This window comes from Dromaius novaehollandiae, chromosome 25, assembly GCF_036370855.1.
Source record: "Dromaius novaehollandiae isolate bDroNov1 chromosome 25, bDroNov1.hap1, whole genome shotgun sequence".
Classification (NCBI taxonomy): domain Eukaryota; kingdom Metazoa; phylum Chordata; class Aves; order Casuariiformes; family Dromaiidae; genus Dromaius; species Dromaius novaehollandiae.
In genome coordinates this window covers 116,454-128,864 of record NC_088122.1, presented here as the reverse complement: position 1 = coordinate 128,864, position 12,411 = coordinate 116,454, and the positions used below count along the sequence as shown (strand labels likewise).

Genomic DNA, 12,411 nt, shown 5'->3' with positions numbered 1-12,411 from the left:
TGTCCGGGGAGCCCCGGGCCGGTGCCGGGGATCGCGGGGTCGCGCTCCGAGCTCTGCGGCATCTTCTGGGGGATAGGGGGAAAGCGGAACGGGGGCGGGGCGGAACGGAACGGAATCTCCATAGGGTTAAACCTCACCGAGCGCTGGCGGGGGGGGAGGAAGGAAGGCTAGCCTGCAGGGAGCAGTAGGCTTCCGGCAGGCCATGTTGTTTCGCGCGGCATGCCGGAAGCGGTAGTCTTCCGACACTGGGCTTCCGGGAGGCCAGGTTGTTTCGCGCGGCATGCCGGGAGCGGTAGTCTTCCGACACTGGGCTTCCGGGAGGCCAGGTTGTTTCGCGCGGCATGCCGGGAGCGGTAGTCTTCCGGCACTGGGGTTCCGGGAGGCCATGTTGTTTCGCGCGGCATTCCGGGAGAGGTAGTCTTCCGGCACTGGGCTTCCGGGAGGCCATGTTGTTTCGCGTGGCTTGCCGGGAGGGGTAGTCTTCCGGCACTGGGCTTCCGGGAGGGCATGTTGCTTTGCTTGGCATGCCGGGAGCGGTAGTCTTCCGGCACTGGGCTTCCGGGAAGCCATGTTGGTATCCAAAAGGCAGTGCTGCGCCCGAAACAGATGCGCATGCGCACTGTTTTTTCCCGTGCTCATTGCTGCTGTGTCGACAAGCCAGTACTGCAGCCACCACCGGCCATGCCCGCATACGAAGAACATTGCAAGCAGCCGTTGCACACACGTGCACTGCCGGTCGCCGCTACTCTCCGCTTTTTCGCTAACGGGTAAGCGAGTGGGCCGCGCTCGACACCGCTGCCCGGGGATCACGGACCGGGAGCGCAGAGCGCTTTTCCTTCTCGGTGCTTCCTGGGGGCGCGGGGACGGGCAGTGCCATCTCGGAGCCGCTCCGCGGGCCTCTCTCACCGGGGCAGCACTAGCGCCTGCTCGCTGATCCCCGCCGCTCTCTCGGGCGCGGGCAGAGCAGCCTCGGGGGCGCTCGCTGCGAGCCCCGCGGTGCCGCGGCGGGCTGCAGTTGGCGCGCGGGAGCCGGCCGGCTGCAGCGCGGCGCTGCGAGCACGCGAGGGCGCTATTCTGGGTCTCGCCTCGCTCCCGCTCCCCCTGCTGCCCCGCCCGTCCCGCGCGGTCCGTAGCCGGCACATGCGCGGGGTGCTCGAGCGCCGGGCTCCCAGCTGCGGCCCCGTGCCCTTGGCGGGCGGCGCATGCGCAGCGGGCGGGAGCAAGGTGGCGGCGAGCGGGCAGGGCAGAGCTGGACTGGAGCACGGGGTGGAGGGGGTCGGTGAGGCGAGCGCGTGCCTTCGGGTGGCCGCGGGCGTGGGGCTGTGTCCTGGCCGGTGGGGCCGTAGCTGCATGGCGGGGGGGGGGGGGGGGGGCTTGGGCCCGGCGCCGCGCCGCGCCGGGAGCATGGGGCAGGGGCTGCCGGAGCGCGTCTCTGACTTTTCCGTGTGTCGTCTGTAGGGCCCCGGTTCCTCCCCAGCGCGGGCCGGGGTGTGCACTCACCCCTGTGGGCGCAGCCTGCAGGAGCGGTGGGGGGGGCAGGCGGGCCGGCGGGCCCCGGAGTGGGATTGGGGCACGGTGTCGGCGGGGGAAACGGCTCCCGTTGCGGCAGGCGTGCCCGGGAGTCATGGTAAGTCACGAGGAAGTTTAAAACCTGTGGACCAAACAGGGTTAAGGTCAACTTGAGTCGGGTACGATTAGTGCAGCCCCAAGTTATTTACTTGAGAATTGTGGTTAGGTGAGCAAGAAGATGGGTAGAAGACACACTCCCAGGCAGCGTGCGGCCTGCACCACCCCCAGGCACAGACTGTGGGCACCAGCCGACCCGGGCACCAACTGACTGAACCCCCTGCTGAGCCCTGCTCCCTCCTTTACAGCTGCCCCAAAGCCATGGGCTTCCCCGGTTCAGCATGTGTCGATGGGTCCTCCCTTGCTTCTGACGTCTCCCCAGGCACTCGTATGCTGCGCAGGGGTCTGGATGTCTCCAGCGGTGGCACGGCAGCCGGATGCCTGCTCTTGTCTGGGACGCGGGGTCCTTCGCCGCTTTTCTGGGATACGGGGCCCTTGGTGAGTTCCCTGCCACCTCTTCTGGCGTTCCCTGCGAGCTCGTAGCTCCCTCCTCCTCCTGCTCTCCTCTGGTGGGGTGGGAGACCAGTGGCTCCCCGCGCAAAGCTGACAGACACATGCGGCACCCCTATGCATTTACTGTGCATCTGTGATGGCACCCCCACCCTGAGGGCCCTGCAGAGTCACACCCTTCCTGCAGCCACCCCCCCCCAAAGCCATTAAGCCACTCACAGATCCTGCCCCAACACCCCCACAGACCCCAAAACACCTCTAAGCTCTGCCACAACATTGTCACTGACTCTAGACCTTCCCCTGAACTCTCTCTAAAGCCCCAAACAATGCTAAAACCACTCCCAGACACGGTCCCCACAGCAGTAAGGTGTTCTAATAAAGATGGGGTGTGATCTGTCTCCGCCTTGACTCAGTCCCACTTTAGAGAAAAGGGCGTTTACAGTACTTCCTCGTGGAGAGTGTTGACAGGTGGATGCACAGGTGACAAACAGATTTTTTTCTCTCTTCTTTCAAGCCACCTCTCAGAAGCCTCTGTACATGCGAGATGTGACTGATATAGGATAATCATGCTGTGCACTATTCTGAAGGAGAACACTACCGTAAAATGGCAGGCTAAGGACTCTCCTAAAAAAATAAAAGGCTCGGGAAAAGCCAAAGAGAACACCGATGGGCTCTGGGAAGCCCCAGTGATGCTAGAGAAAACAGCATGGCTTTTAGGCACCTCCTCAGAGCAGGAGAAATGTCTTACTCCAGCCTGCAGGACAACGGGGACTATTAATTTACCACCTTTAATTACCAAAAGCGTTGTGAAAGCAGAAGGAATGAGAAAGGATGTGTAGCGTGTCCTGGACTATACGTAAAGTTCAAACGTAAAGTTTAAGCAAGCAACAATGCCCTCTTAAAATAGAAAGAGTTTAGTCCTAAGTAATAGATGAAGGTAGCTTTGAGTAATGTGGAGAGAAGCGGTTATGTCAGTCACCCTGAAAGCCTCGGAGAAGCAGTCCAAAAATCTGATACCCTCATGGCCTCGGCAGTCTTTTTGGTTTGTTTGGCAGGGTAGCCCACCAAAGGGGGACATCTTGAAGAGAGGCGACTAGACCTAGGGATCTGGTTGTTCATTTTGGTCGTCGCCTGTGAGGCCAGCATCCGAGCGTAAGAGGAAGCTAGGAGCTGTATCGAAAAGGTAATAGGTTTGAAAGGGAGACAGGCAAATCAAGGGCTATCGTTCTTCCATGTAGTTAAAGACCGAGAGAATTGTCGGTTAAGCACATGTATATGAGGGTTTGAGAACAGTAACAATAACACTGAAGCAGAATAAAAATAAGGTTTCGTGGAAGGTGGTGCAGGTAAGTATTAGGCGACGTGCCCGCCTGCCTAATAACCTAGCCTTAATTGCTGTGTGTAATGTTTCTAAACTGTTTACCCTGTGACGTATGATGCAAAGTGCCGTATTAAGACCATTCCCTTAAGGAAAAGAAGAAGAAGGAAAAAGAGGGGGGAAAAAAAAAAGGAGCATGGTGAAGAGAAAAAGAACCCGCATAAATCTGTTTCCTTGAAAGTAAAATGGGAGTTTCTCTCTTTGTTACAGAGATAGGACCAACGATAGCAAATGCTGACCAAGAGAAAAGCTGGACAAGCAGTTTTTTGTGATTAATACCTAAGGGACGGGATGAAGCAAGGAAGCCAAAATGCAGCGGACCCTCAATATCACCAGAAACGGCTACGGCAGGAGGTGTTCTGGCACGGGTAACTAAGGTAGCTATTGATAATGACCGTTAGTTATTTTGGCCTCCCAGAAGCAGCATTGAGGACCGAGTAACCCGTTCCTACCCTGTGGCTATCGTTAACTGTATCTGCCTTACTTTTGCTTTGGTTGTTTCTATTTTGTGTTGTTACCGTACATGCATATATGGAAAGGGAAAGATAGAATGCTTACTTTTTTAGATTAATTGCCATGGCTGAAGTTGAAGAGACTATATATGAATATAAGGAAGCTGAAGTACTAAAATCAAATGGAACCAAGTGAAAGCTGTCTCCCTCTGCCGGAAAAAGGGAAAGCCCATTCCTCCTGGCAAGGAAGGATCGCCGTTAATAGTGATCTGAATAATAGATCGCCAGCGTATACCGGAAGGTCTGTACGCGTTATGAGACATGTGCTGCGTACATTCATCTCTGTGTGTGACTTTGTGTCTGTGACGCATCATACTTGATGAGCTGCGAGACAGCAAATTATTATCTCAGGGGAATGGTAGTCAAGTGGCCAGATTTACTAAAGAGGAAGCAAGAGAGAGAGAAGTGTCTGAAGTGTAAAACTAAGAGATCGATTTCAGGAAGGCTCGATGAGCGCAAGCCCCAGGTTAGTTACCTGGCAATGGTATTTGGGGAAACGGGAAGACGGTGGATAGCAGAAAGGTTAAAGCCTTGTGGAATTAAGGCTCCTTCTCATCAGTTCCAACTTGGAGCAATTTTAGGAGGATTTAGTTTCCTCCAGCAGCATTAAGGTGGCTTTGTCGGTATCTGCAGACCGTGGTGGAAAGTACTGGGAGGGAGTCAGGAAGGGAGCTGGGAGGAGGAACGTGACGCTGCTTCCGCTGACCTGGGAGAAGTGGCTGTAAAACCTGCTGCCCTCAAATTCCCAGGACAAGGAAAGCCTTTTTCAGTAATGCTTTCCACATCTGCTGACTGTGTGGGAGCAGCACCACTAGAAAATGGCAGTAAAGGAAAGCGAGTGCCAGTAGCCTCAACCTTACGTCCCCTTTGGGGCCGGAATGAAAATTCTCCGACTGTGAGAAAGACTGTTTAGTAGCAATCTGGGCTGATAACCGTCTTTGAGACTTTTACCTTTGATCGCGCAGGAGCAAGCCAATCTGTTCAGTACCTTCTAAAGTAGTAACGTCAGGGAAATGAAGAGACAGCAGAGTATCATCTATCCAAGTGGCACAGTGGGTGCTAATCTTAACGAGTGGGGGCAGAGGGGTGGTTACTGTGCAAGTGTTACAAGCAGTGGATCTTCTGGCGTGCGTCTGAATGGACTGAGGGGCAGAGCACAGTTGTGCCAAAAATGTGGATGCAGAAGGTTTCTGAAAGCTTAATCTCTAGCGGCTGCTTAGTCTAACTTCCCTGTCACGGCAAGCCCGACCGTTGCCGTAGCTTCTAAACCAGGGGCTGGGGGAAGCGGTATTCGTGGCTCCCATATTCTCATTTACCTTGCTCGTGTGCGTATTAGATCTGCTTTTGTGCTTACAGACAACTTTGGATTCTTATGATTTTCTCCGGAGCTTTGATTTTTTTTTTCTTTTTTTCTTTGTTTCTTTCTTTGCTCTGTACTTTTGCAGGGTGATGGATTTTACTATGCCTCCATCAACAGGCGCTGGCTGGCAAAGTCGTCGTGTCCCAACGGAGACTCTTAGGCAGGACGGGAGGAGTTCAGATCCGCAGCCTGCCAGAAGAGCGTCACCCGGGAGGGGTCGCTTGAGCTATAGGCACTGGTGCGTACAGCTCGTTCTGTCAGACGCGAAGAGGTATTTTCTCGGTTGCAGAAATTTTAGCTTGGCTTTACACCCTGTAGCGGTAGCATTTTTGGATGTATAGATTGCGCTAATCCTAGGTGTTCGGAACCTTGGGGAACGACTGTATGCTGCCGCGAAGAGCGACAGGTTACCACCGCCCTCAGACGGGATTTTTGCTGTCACAAGTTACGGTTTCTTTTAGGAGCCAGCTACAACAGTAACTTTGCTATAGCAGAGAAATGGGGTTACGTGTGTACAAGCAACAGCGCCAGAGTACACAGCAAAACCATAATCTACAGTGCTGGTAGCACGAGTCGGTTTCCCATCAGCTCCGTCTCTCCGGAGTTTGGAGTTTTTGGAGGCCTTAGTTTTTATCCTGCCTTGGCTGGACAGTGCTTTCTCAGAGTGTCTGTCGGAGGCAGAGTTTCCCTGCAGAGGAACATCTACGGAAGGCTGGAGGTGGCCCGGTGCCTGAGCGAGCCTGCCTGTCCGTGAGAGCTGCTATGACATCTTTGCGATGAAATGGAGCCAGAGAGGGTGACCGAAGCAGCACGGAGGGTCGGTCACAACTGAGGGAACAATCACGGGCCTTGGACTAGGGAGCAGTTCTAGCAGGAGGGCCGTGCAGTTGCGTGGCCTCTCGGTAACTGTTGTAGCCGCTTTGCAGGTGCCGAAGCCCAGTCGGGCAGTCAAAGGAGCCTTGTCACAGCTGGGAGCTCTGTGGAGATGTGCGGCCGGCCGTGGAGGATGAGCTCTGACTTGCGGCATGGACACAGCTAAGTCCTGGGCTGCATCATACGTGAGTGGGGCTGGGAGGTGCGAGGCGGTTGTCCCCTAGGTGTGGTCACTGGTGCTGCTGGCCGTGGACGTTTGCCCACGGAGCTGAGAGGACCAAACATACTAATTGCCTGACACAGAGATGAATTAGCGCTTGTGGGGTTTCAGGTAGGTTCAGTGCAAGTGCAGCTTAGTGCAGTCCTGTGGAGTGATGCTTGCACATGTTCACATTTGAATGGTAGCTAAAACTAAGCCTCTGAACAGCAACTGTAACGTGATTCTGGTGCATGTCTTCCCATTCTGCTGTACTTCTAAAGGAAGGGGAAACTTCTTAAGCTGCGGGCAAAACTCCTTGGCTTCTCTTGGCTGTTTCCATGCTCGTGGGTGCTTTGGTGCTTGTTGCTTAAAGCTGAGGGTTTGGAATTTTTCACTTAAGGTTTATTGTTTGGCTTGCTGCTGAGGGTCTCTCACCCAGGAGTTACAGGTTATTACTTTCCTTTATGGGGCTCAGTCTTTATCAGTCAGGCTTTACAGTTTGCTCGTTTAGTGATCAGGGCGCAGAATTTAAAATCCAACCTCATCCGTAAGTTTTAAATCCTCAGAAAACACTGGGGTTCCGAGGCTTGCGGTTTGTCACTTAGCATTCAGGGCTTATGACTTGCTGAGAAGTGAGAATGGCTAAATCCTTAGATAATGAACTGTAAGTCCTGAAGCCTAAGCAGCAGGCTGCAAACCCTTCTTTGGGCTTTGTAACCTTCCCCTGTACCCAGCGTTCAGCTCTGCACACCGACCTGCACTCTGGATTTGATATGGCGCAGGCCCATCACACGGAGACTGGCAATGTGACGGGTGAGCTGAGAGCTGTGGAAGTGTCTTGCAGGGCTCTAGCCTGGGGTAGGGCAGAAGTGCAGACAGGCAAGATCAGGCATTTTCCTCTCATCTCTGAGATGAATCCTATCCCTGAAGGAAAAAGCAGAGGAGTAGGCTGTCAGCTACTCGGACACCTGCCACATCAAGGGCAGCAGCAGGAGATGACCCTTCCCTGATGGATGGATGGACGCTGGTGTAGTGATGACTCTTCAGGCATCACAGGTAAGGGGAAGCATGCTGACACTGAGCTCCATGGCAGACTTGCTTCCAGCTATTGTTTCTGCGCAGTAAAACAATAAACAGTTGCTTTATTCTTTGCACTCATCTCTGTGGTTCCTGCTGTTGGTTTGCCTGAAGATGATGCCCAGGGGAGGAGATTACACATTGTGTCCGGGGCTGGGAGCTGGTCCCCGAGTCCCTTGTACTTTGGAGTGCCTGCGCTTCCCAGGGAACCCAGTGCTGTTGACAGAGCTGTGGGGAATTTCCCTTGCATTGCCTGGGCTCTTGGGGGTGTTTCCCATCATTGTGGGGGCACCCAGGGCCCCTGCAGGGCTGTGTGAGGTCACCAGACTGCTTCTGGATTTGCTTTCAGCACTCCCCAGTGTCCCTTGTGGGTCTGGTGCCAGGGCCTGTGTGCCTGGAGTGGGGAGATAGAGTTTCCATGGGGGTGGGGGGAGCCTGCAGGCACCATCCTGTCAGCTGCACTGAGCCCTGTGACATGCCTTATGGCCCCTCTGGTGTGCCCTAAGCCCCTTTATTTGTATTTTGCTTTGCCCCAGAGCCCTGCATTTGCCCTCTGATGCCCTCCGGAGCCCTCAATTCACATTTTGGGTTGCCCCCAAGGGCTCTGTGTGCCTTTTGTTGGGCCCTGTGGTTCTTTTGCAGCACACTGCAAAGTTCTCTGTTTAGCTTTCTCTCCTGTCCCAGAGTTTTCTGGGTGCTTCTTGGTGGTGCCCCCAGAGTCACTCTGTTTGCTTTGTCATTGGCTTTTTCTACTTCTGTTGTACCCAGAGCTCTCCATTTGTTCTCTTGTCCTCTGCATACTCCCCTTTCCCCTCTCTATACCCCAGGCCTCTCCCTTCAGCTTTCAGGAAGCTGCTCTCAGGAGTGGGGGTGCCTCTGCTGCCCTGGCAGCCCCAGTTGTCCCTGATGGGGCTGATGGCCATTCCCTCTCCCCAGTTCCTGATGGGCTGCAGCTGCAGGCCCTGGGGCTGGGATGAATGCCAGGTGGAGCTGGGTGGCAGGACAGGCCCCAGGTGGGGCTCCATGGCTGGGGCAGGTGGGACAAGCCCCAGGTGGGGCTGATGGCAAGGGCGGGCACATGCCTGGGCTGGGGCTGCATTTGGGGCAAGCTCATGCTGGGGCTGGTTCTGGACGATGGAGCTGCTGCTGAGCACTGCTGCCTGGGACCGGCACGCGGCTGCCCTGCGGAGGAGGTGAGCGGGGCTGGGGGGGTGCGCGCTCCGGGCTGCAGGTCCCTCATGTGCCGGGGGTCCTGGTGGGTGGGAGTGTCCCGGGCAGCGCAGCACAACTGGGGTGCACTGGGGCCAGGGGAAACTGCACCGGGGCTAGGGAGGGTGGTGTGCTGGGGCAGTGGGGGCCGAGGATGTGGTGGGGAAGAGCAGTGCTCCGGGGCCATGGAGGTGGAGGGAGGGAGGAAGGGGGTGTGCCGAGGCTGTGGTGGTATGGGGGGGGGGGTAAGGGGGTGCGTTGGGGTTCGGGTGGGGAGGAAGGAGGTGCGGTGGGTCTGCAGTGGTGCTGGGGGGGAAGAAGGGGGGTGCACCAGGATGGGGCAGGGGGGAAGGCAGGCGGTCCGCTGGGGCTGTGGTGCGGTTTATTGCGCAGTCGGAGGAGCACGGGGGGGGGGGGGGGGTGTCTCCTATGTCCGCTGGGGACCGCGTTGGGGAGGGGGAGGAGGGATCCCAGGGGAAGCGCAGGGAGGGTCGTGGGGGGAGGCAGGGGCAGTGTTGGAGTTGACCCGTAGCCGGCCGCGGCGGTGTCGGGGGAGCCCCGGGCCGGTGCTGGGGATCGCGGGGTCGCGCTCGGGGCTCTGCGGTGGATTCCGGGGAGACAGGGAGGAAAAGGGAACGGGGGCGGGACGGAAAGGAACGGAATCTCCACAGGGTTAAACTTCACCTAGCGCTACGGGGGGAGGGAGGGGGGGGGGGCCGGGGGCGCCGCTGGCATGCCGGGAGCGGTAGTCTTCCGGCACCGGGCTTCCGGGAGGCCTTTTTTGTTTGAACGGCATGCCGGGAGATGTAGTCTTCCCGCATTGGGCTGCTCGGACAGCATGCTGTGCCTCTCGAGGCGGCCGGAGGGGCAGTCCTTTGCCAGCGGGGTTCTCACCAGCCGGCCACGTTATGCTCTGTGGCAGGCCAGGAGCTGCAGTTCCAGGTGCCGGTGCCTTCTCAGCCCTGCAGCAGTGGCCCGCTGGGTCTGTTCCTTACTGGACATGTGCCGCTCACGCAGGAGTCCCCATAGGTCATTGGGGACAGTGGCATTTCCCTGGTTTTCCCTGGTACAAGGCAGGAAGCATTTTCCATCTCTGGTGTGACCAGGCAGGCTTGCCCCCAGGGGCTGGGGCCGTCCCTCTTGGAAATGGGGAGGGCAGGGAGAGTAGGAGGGCGCTGCGGGCTCCTGGTAGTTGTAGCTTTGCTCAAGATTGGGGCCAATTAGGCAGCAGCTATGAGGAGTGGCAGTGCTGGGAGGGCACGGTGCAGAGCTGTCCTGCTGTGCAGCACAAGGGAAAGTCCTCAAGGAAATGTGAACAGCACTGTCTCTGTCCAAGGACCCCAAAACAGCCTGAGAGACCCTGGAACAGCCACCCCACGGCAGTACCGGGGACACCATGTCACTGCCTCCCAAGGGCACTGCGTTCAGCTACCTTTAACTGTGTGGAAAGAGCCTGCAGGCAGGAGCCCTGGCCACAGGTACAGAGAATCCCCGGTAGCCTGGAACTATATCTCTTTTCTTTACAAAGATGCCATCTCTTTGATGCCTTGCTGCTGCTTCCATCTTGCTCGGTGCCCAAGTCTACTACATTCAGATCCACCTTTCTTGCTGCCCTCTGCTCTGTCTGAGCTGCTTGCCAGATCAAAAGGCGTGTGCGGCTAAGAATTAGGCCAAGGTGTCTCAACTGCTTGCTATAGGACAACCGGGGGGTGAATCGGCAACAGGACAGGAAAGTACCTGTGGATGAGAAACAGCTGCTTTAGAGATCTAAGACGCAGGGGCAACTGAGAGGAGTGAAAGGAGCAGGGGAAAATGGTGATGAGGAAGGTGTGCTGTTAGAGGCAGTACAGTGCAGAAGAGAGGGAAAGCTTGCTCCTATGATGAAATAAAAACTGACCTTAAGAGAGATTTGCTTTTTGCTCTTCAGGTTATGAGTACGCGTGACTTCCTGAGAACTGTTCTGAGCATGCAGTGTTGCAGGTCACGACTGCCTGGGCAGCGATCCCCAACTTGTCTGCCGAGACTACGCAACAGCTCACAGCTGCCTGTGCAATGAAAGCAAAGGCCAACTTCTCAGAGGGAAGAAGCAGGCTCCACACAGGAAGATTATGGCAGGTGAGCTAATGCCCCAGAACCTTCAGTTTTCCTCCGCGTCCCCCCCAGGACTCACCCATTTGCTCCCTAGTTCCCTCAGGACCAATCCATTTGCTTTTAGGTATGCTCCAAGGCACTCCATTTGTTCTCTTGTCCCTTCAAAATTCTTTGCTTCTTTCTAGTTCCTGCAAGGTTATTCTGACATTTGGTGTCTGTAGGCCCTCTGGTAGCATCAAGACTCCTATGTTTGTCCTCTTGTCCTATTAAGTCCCCCCTCTTTTCCCTCTAGTCTGCTCAAAACCTCTCCGTTTGCCATTGGTGCATCTCGGCGCCTTTGCTTTTCCCTCTAGTCCTCTCAGGATGCCTCTCTTTGCCCTCTGAGCCCCTTAGGGTCCATCTCCTAGCCCTTTAGCCCCATCAGAACCCCTCTGAGTGCCACACGCTGCCCTCAGGACGCCTTGGTTTGGCTTGGGGGTACCCCAGAACCCTATGCTTTCATTGCGCCCTTTCAGTATGCCCTACGGCCCTTCTTTTCCATTGGCTGCACTGTAGAGTCCTCTCTATGCCCTATCGCTATGACCATTCCATGTGCCCTCTATCCCATCAGATCCCCTTTCCTTCCGCTCCCCTTTCCTTCCAGTCCCCTTAAGGCTCCTCTGTCTTCCTTGGTTGTGCCTCACATACCTCTATGCGTCCCCTAGTCTGCTCAAAATCCATCCCCTCCTGTCCCCTCAGAGCACCTCCTGAGGTCTTCCTTGTTAGCCAGTTCTCCTATTTTGGCTGTTTAGGCCCCTTAGGACCCCTCTGCTCTGCTGAGCATGCCTCCTGGGGTGCTGGTATGGCCCCAGAGCTGTTCTCTGGACCCCAGGCCTCCTAGAGAACAGCTGGTCTCCTCAGAAACCTTTCATATTTCGTCCTGGTTCCCCACAGTTGGGTTTTTGGCCACCTAGTCCCCTTAAAACTCCTCGCCTGCTCAGAACACCCCTACTGGGGTGCTTGCTGTGACCTGGAGCTGTCTTCGGGCCCCCCAGGCGCCTTAGACAGCCTTTAGTCTCCTCACAACCCCTCCAGATTTCTCCTTTCTTCCCCAGTGGCATGTCTTGACAGTGTAGATGACTTAGCACCCCTCTAGTGCGCTATGGACCCCTCTTTTCCACAGAATAGGGCCCCTAGCTCTCTTTGGTCCCCCCAGACCCCTTAGACCCCCTCTAGTCTCCTCACAACCCCTCCAGATTTCTCCCTTCTTCCCCAGAGGCATTTCTGGACCATGTAGACACCTTACTACCTCTCTAGTGCGCTCTGGATTCCTCTTTTCCACAGAGTGGGGCCCCCTAGCTCTCTTGTGGCCCCCCAGGCCCCTTAGACACCCTCTAGTCTCCTCGGAACCCCTCCAGATTTCTCTCTTCTTCCCCAGAAGCATTTATGGACAGTGTAGACGCCTTAGCACCCCTCTAGTGCGCTCTGGACCCCCCTTTTCCACATAATTGGGCCCACCAGATATCTTTCGGATCTCCAGATGCTTTAGACACCCTCTAGTCTCCTTGCAACCCCTCCAGATTTCTCCCTTCTTCCCCAGAGGCATTTCTTGACCATGTAGACGCCTTAGCACCCTTCTAGTGCACTCTGGACCCCT

The 12,411-nt window shown here is 56.0% G+C and overlaps 1 long non-coding RNA gene across 1 annotated transcript; it reads left to right on the top strand.

Moving 5' to 3' along the window:
* Positions 1-489: 489 nt before the first annotated feature.
* On the top strand, positions 490-7,552 carry LOC112991222 (uncharacterized). Its single transcript, XR_010385084.1, has 6 exons — positions 490-767; positions 1,875-2,064; positions 3,665-3,831; positions 4,021-4,207; positions 5,412-5,564; positions 6,253-7,552. It is a non-coding gene; the product is annotated as an uncharacterized LOC112991222 (long non-coding RNA).
* Positions 7,553-12,411: the final 4,859 nt, after the last annotated feature.